Source organism: Lolium rigidum, chromosome 7, assembly GCF_022539505.1.
Source record: "Lolium rigidum isolate FL_2022 chromosome 7, APGP_CSIRO_Lrig_0.1, whole genome shotgun sequence".
Taxonomy (NCBI): Eukaryota; Viridiplantae; Streptophyta; class Magnoliopsida; order Poales; family Poaceae; genus Lolium; species Lolium rigidum.
Genome location: NC_061514.1, coordinates 303489961 through 303496921, shown reverse-complemented (window position 1 = coordinate 303496921; position 6961 = coordinate 303489961). Strand labels below are relative to the sequence as shown.

General features: G+C 41.0%; 1 long non-coding RNA gene across 1 annotated transcript; it reads right to left on the bottom strand.

Moving 5' to 3' along the window:
• Positions 1 to 3818: 3818 nt before the first annotated feature.
• Positions 3819 to 4918, bottom strand: LOC124669131. The gene is made up of 3 exons (XR_006992014.1): positions 4564 to 4918; positions 3992 to 4080; positions 3819 to 3881 (listed from the first exon to the last, which is right to left on the bottom strand). It is a non-coding gene; the product is annotated as an uncharacterized LOC124669131 (long non-coding RNA).
• Positions 4919 to 6961: the final 2043 nt, after the last annotated feature.

Sequence of the window (6961 nt, the reverse complement as noted above, 5' to 3'; positions counted from 1 at the left end):
ATGTTGGCTTCAAGGTTGCAATAAGAAGAAATGAGGTGCAAGTGCAAGATGAGCCAACTCGAAGAGATCATATGCTTGAAGCTTGCCATTTATGTGGTGTTCATGGATATGTGAATATGCATCGAAGAAGAGCTCCCATAGTGGAGTTTGGGGGGAGCAATTCACAAGACTTCATCAAGCAAGCACAATCAAGAAAGACGTTCCATCTTGTTACGGTCAAGATCGTCATCATCAATCTCAAGTGAAATGTGCAAGATTAAGGTTTGGTCTTGATAGGGTTTCTTTCTTACAGGTCTCATAGTTTAGTTAGGAGACTGGGTTATAGGTTAGTTGCCGCACTATCAAGGGGCTTTGAGTAACTAACTCGGTCTTATCATTTGGAGAGAGGTAAATTCTTTGCATCATCTTTCTTGGTTGTTATTTGGGTCTTATCCATACTAGATTTTAATACATTTTTCAGCTTTTGCCAAATAAAGTCAATTTGATGAAATTATGATAAAACACACCAAATCATGAACAGAGCAGCAAACACTTATATACAATCAGAAAAATAGAGACATATATTACAATAACTAACACTCTTTTCTTAAAAAAGCAATAGAAATAAGGAACAGATAAAACAATATCTACACAAGCGTGTTAGTATCATGGTCTTTAGAAGCCACGGCACACAGAAAACAATCAGGTGACGGTATGTAGTGTTTAAGAGTCGGTGCAATTTTTTTTTTTTTTTTTTTTTTGAACAGGGGAAGGGCCTAGAGGCCCTAGAAGTTTCATTGATTGCGGTGGGATAAAGTTACAGCAAGGGTCTGAAAGAAAAAGAGAATTACATCATAGTCCTTGCAAATTACTGAGAGGACCTCGAACAAGAAAGTAAAACGCGATCCAGTCCTCCTCCACCGATCCCATTGACGGCGGCGTGGCCGCGGCCACCTGCTCCAGCTCGGGGACGAGACCACTTGATCTGGAGCCGGCGTTGAACTGCCGCGACGACGCCCAAGATCCTCCCTTGTAGGAGGAAGAAGAAACCTCGGAGCTAGAGCACCAGAGGCGCGGAGCGGCCCCCTTGGCCAAAAGTAGCGGCGGCGCAGCTCGCCGACGCTTGGAAGCTTCCGCTGCAGAAACCTCGCAACTCCCCGCTGCCACCAAACATCGGCAAGCGGCGCGAGCACCTCCACGCCCTCTCCTCGCCACCACGGCCGGCCGGAGAAGAGGGAGACGGTGCACGGATCCGAAGCTTGGCACGGCCACGGGCTTTATTGACTCTTGTGGAGGGAAGAGCAGCGACCGCCGCTCGCCGAGAACTCCATCCTCCGGAGCTTGACGAACCGTGGTAGAACCTCCTCCGGCCGCCATGAGCTGCCCACAAGCCATGGCCACCTAGTCTCCACCGAGCATCATGCCAAACCGGGACAAAGCCCATACACAACAACTACTAAACCTAGATCTACTATGTACGGACCGGCCTCCTCCCTCCCGCCGCCTCCGGCCGGCGGAGCCGCCGGAGAAGAGGGAGGGAGGAGCCGGGAGGCGGAGGGGGACTCTCAAGGTGGGCGGGCGGAGAGAGAGGGGAGAGGGGAAAAAAGAGAGAGCCCGTACATCGAGTCGGTGCAAATTGTTGCGGTGTCTGATTTACAACACAAAAAGGATTGGTTGACAATCCTCTGCTTCCCATTGTAAGCCTCCGCTTCATCCAGCTTTGCTGATAGTGGATTAAATTCCATTGGTGAAGCTTTGGCTGAAGAGGCTATACTTGGTGAGAACAACTCTTTGCACACGATCTTTCTAATGATCCGGTGTCTACTAACCTAGGTTCTCCTGTGATGAGTGCCTGAAAACATGTTCTTAAACATTTGTGTTTATGTTTAGCCATTTCATCAAGTAGAATGCTTAAATTTTGTTTTCAGTCGCCTCTACTATGTTTTTCAGTTTGCTTGTTTATAGGGTCCATGTTAGAGTTGCTCTGACTCCGGCTTTCGCACTTGCCTACATTTTGAATAACGGAAGAAAATCATGTTAGAAAAACGGTAATATGTCTCGGTAAAAGAGAAGTGCACTGAATGAACAAATAAAGAATATCATGTGCACAAATAAACATGACACAATCAGGACCTCACAACTGTTTTATGAAATACACCATTGGGCCCTGCTCAGACCACCGACGCACACACAGGTGACACAGGGTCACACGCACAGCACACACGTAGAACTTATCTCACTGCCTCTGTAGCCATTTTGGCTCTGTCTGGCTCATGTCTTACTTCCCCTCTTATTAGCTTCCATCCGTCGATGGTCAGACATCTCCTGATTCTTCACATCTCTTCACAAATTGATGTTGCTGAGTGCTCAACCGCCCTCCCTGCATCACATAGCGCCTTGACCGCAGCAAGACTATGTCGTTGGCGACAATGGTTGTGGGCTTTCGACCTCGCCGGCGTGCTGTTGTATCAGGTCAGCATCAAAATCAGGTGCATCTTTTTTCTTCCCCTCAGATCTCCCTCAATTTGGTTTAGCTTAGGGAAAATGGTGAATCAAAGGCCGCATGTACTTCTTACATACAATGTTCCTGTGCATACAAATACTGCAGTCAGAAATTATAGACAGCACATCATTGGGATGGTTTAATCTAAAAATCTAAGGAACAAAAGTGCAACATAGGACATAGGTACTAATCATGCATGCATCAGTGGTGCCAATATCGATGAGAGAAACACAAGAGTTCCTAGTATGTCAGTGCTACATACCTCCAATCCAAGCTATATATTATAAAGTTCTTCAATCTGTATCCGCAAGAATGGCCGCATGTACCACATAGATTCTCTTGTAAACCTCTAATATTCAGGAATTGCAAAGCACGACATTTTATTTAGCAACCTATGTCACTCCCTGCTACTGTTCTTGGTACGTCGAGAATTTACAATCCCTAAAATCTGAAGAATTTTGGATCTGTAGAGAGAAGAATCGTTAAATTGGAGAAAATTCTAAACAAAAAGTGAATAAAAAGACAGGAGTGAGCTTCCAATTTTACTCTTCAAGATGCAGATTTTCTCACTTATGCTATATTCAGATTTTATCTGAGTGTCGCTCATTAAGATTTCCTTTAACTTATGGACATCGCCTCCTTGGCTCATCGATATCGCGTATGTACACAAGTAGTAAACTTGCCATTCGATATAAAGATTTGAAATAATTGTTAAAAAGCAAGCACAGTGCAAGAACTTTTTTTTTGGTTGTAATTGCTAATCAAGCATTTTGCTAGATAGCACACTGCAAAAACTAAATGCAAGAAAAGTAAAGTAGATCAACTCTAATATTAACATGGTTTCAGAAAAATAGTATTACAGTAGCAAATAAAAAAAAACATTGAAGCACATGCGTCATAATAGTGAGGCCACCCTCAATTAAGATTCTCCCCAATAAATTTGTATACATAGGTGCAATGGCTGATGATGGGTACCAAACATATAGCATTTTATACCTGGCAGAGCCAGCTTGTAAACGCATGATCAGATAGACACCAGAAAAATTTTCTACCATTTTTTCAAAAGCCATAGTTAAATTCAATTGATAAACCGCACTTCATGATCACTTGTATGTACCTTGCATACTCATGAACTCATAACTTCATTGCCTTTCTGTACAAAATAGATTGCCAAGTAGTACTTTACTACAATTTGCAGCGTCCAAAACTAAGGCTCTGAGCTTTTTATGTTGCGCAATACTGAAGCTTATTTCCCCTCTAGGTCAGAAATAGGAAGCAACAATCCTAGAGAAACTCATCATAAAATGGTGTTGATAAGTGATAAGAAAGAGCATACCCTATGATTCATCTCGGAAGGTGCACACCATATGATACCAAATGTGAGCTATGAGCGGTCATCCTAAGATGAAAACAAATTAGTGAAGTCAAGTCACTAACCGTCCAATAAGTAGTACGGATTCATGAAATCTAAGAAAGAAGAGAAGCGAAAGAAACTGAACCTTTACTGACCTGGAAACTAATAAATCAAGTGAATAAGATATTCAGCTGGGGTTTAGAATTGCTGTATATTGGAAATCACCAGTGGCTCACGACATCCTCTGCACAATATTAACATACATATGGAAGAAGAATTCCATATTCCAGAGTAAAAGAAAAGTATTATGTACTACTTTGATCCACCATCTCCAATATTTATCTTGTGCAATATCACATCCGGTAAGCACAAGCAGATGATAAATGATATTTTTTCACAAAAGATTAAGATGTGCCGGATCAAACTATTACCAACTTCTTGATAGAACAATTATCAGGAAAATGTAACGAATACACTGGTGTTTCTCATCGGTATCACTAAAGCACTGAACATTTAGCAACTTCCTAGTCGAATAAATTGTGAACTATAATCAACAATATTCTCATAATTTATGTTGCTGAGCCCAGGTGAGCAATCTGAAGGGTGCATGGTTTTTTCACAACCCTTAGCACTGTCGGTCTCCTCTAATGCTATAGTTGCATAAGATAGTGAGGGAAATTTGTAGACTAATGCCTAGATAGCATGTAACATTCAGCAATATGCATACCTTGCTGACCAATAACGTTGTTGTTGCCCATCTCGTTGGCCATTTCTCTCAGTCCAAGCGCTTAAGAACTAAAACCAATTGGAACAATCTTTAAGTAGAAATACCATGAAAATGTTACCAATACACTCTGGCTTGAGTGCAGGTGACCTGTGTATCCAGAAGAAATACATCCCAGTCAACCAGTAATCCCTCATCCTTTTATCTTTCATCTGCAGTGCATGTTCAAACGAAGTAAACAACTTGAAATGAAAATACATGATTCATTAATAAAATAAAGGCATAACTATTTACAAAGGTGAATATGCCAAAAATGCAGTTATTAATTAGTGACTATCGTCTATCGTTGATCACCAGCAAACAGAATCTAAAACGATGCACGTGTCACCTGCAGCTCCTTCCCACAAATAAACACACAAATATAAATCAATAAGAAGCCATGAAACGGAATCTAAAATGATTATGGAAGAGGCGAATCATGGATAGTTATGATACTACGCTCTGCTCCAGAACTGGCCCGCTCCAGCTCTCAGCATGAAATTCGCTTAACAAAGCTCATGTTAATCAGCTCAACAGAAAAGAACCAAATAAGGCACTGCCAAAAACCTGAGAATATAAATATTAAACTTGTCTAGTTAAGTACATAATTATATTTTCAAATCTGGCCCGGTCACTCGGCTGATATAGTGCGAGCGATGACAATTGCAGTGAACGACCCTTTTTACAATAGTTACTCTAATCAGTTAATCCAGAAACAAGCTACATTCTTGATTTGTATTTTCATAGCATATTAAGGTAAAACTAAAGAACCCAACAGCAATTTTCACTTCTGTAATCAGCCCATATAGCCTCTTGAGAACACAACTATAAATGGACCTGTTTCTTGTACCCAGTTATATGTATACACTGTATGAAAGAACATAAACTTACCGAATGAATACATCACATTTTGAGGACTCTAAATCTGGTAAGACTTAGACCTTCTGGTAACTGATCAAGCTTGAATCATTCTCCTTCCTGAATCTGGACACCTAGATAGCAATCTGGAGAATTCAAGCGACGGAATAGCACAACATCAGCATCGTTTCAAAAGGGTAATGAAAAGTCGATCTGTTTCTGGATATGTTACAAGCTCATGTGATCCTATATCTATCTTGTGGCAATGTGGCTGGTTTCTCAAGAGCTAAAATAACATATCTGCAGCATAGTTTCAAAAGGGGTAATTAAGGGTCAATTTGTTTCTGTACATGTTACGAGCTCATGCGATCCTTTATCTAGTGGCTAGTTTCTCAATGAGATATTCATTTCGTACCAAGTTAGGAACAGAACATTTATCAAGGCTATTTTTTGGAATGGGTTTTCCTTTCGTACCAAGTTAAGAATAGAACATTCCCACTATATAGTTTAATCAGGAGAGAGTCAACATGACATTCCAAGTTCTGAATCATCACGATATGCTCATTCCAGGAGATGAGCAGTTCAGGATAAACAGCGAGCATTATAATGATCAAATTATCAGAAGCAAGCAAAAAATTGAAAAATAAGATCAAAGCTAGAGGGAACTCAGTACACTATTCTCTCGAAATTAATCTTTCACACATAAGAGACATGCAAACATTCACATTAAAGCAAGAGTAGACATACAGGATATTCCTAGACCATGGTGCATGAAGCATATGAGCAGAAAATGTATACATTGTATGAAATACCAGAAACTTCTTAACTGAATATAACATTTTGAGAATTTTGAATCTGGCAAGACATAGACCTTCTTTTTATATCTGATCAAACCTGAAGGATATCTCATGAATCTGGACACCTAGATATCAACATGAAGATAAGTGCAAAAATAAAATAAGATTAGTCTCGTACCTGCATTTCATCAAATACGTGTGCATCAAAATCATCCTTTTGGTCATGGTTGCCATGCTCCTACAGATCTTCTTCTTGTGACTTTTCTCACTCAGACCCTTGTCAAAAATGCAAGAATCAGCAGCAAGCCAGAGAGAACAGCAATCGTCTTATTACTGTAACATCAACCGCCAGCTACATAAAAATATCTTTTTTCACTGAAGCCTAGAGAGGAGAAACCAGAACCAGAAAAACTGAACCAAACAGATCGAGATCCAAAAGGAAATTTAGGGAAATAAGAGGCCGTTCTAGGAGATGGAATGAGATGAGTTGGGGAGTCACCTACTTCTATGGTTGATTCGTCGTTCCCCTCCCACTATTGGTTGCTGCACAAAAGAAGAGAAACGAGGATTCAGATATGGAATGGAGAAAGGGGAGAAATAAGAGAATGAAAAGGCAGAGCCGCATCAACCTAGACTTACATCAACCTGCGGTTGGAGCCACGCCGACGACCACGCCCGCCTCCGCCTCTGCAGCTTCTCTCGGCTTC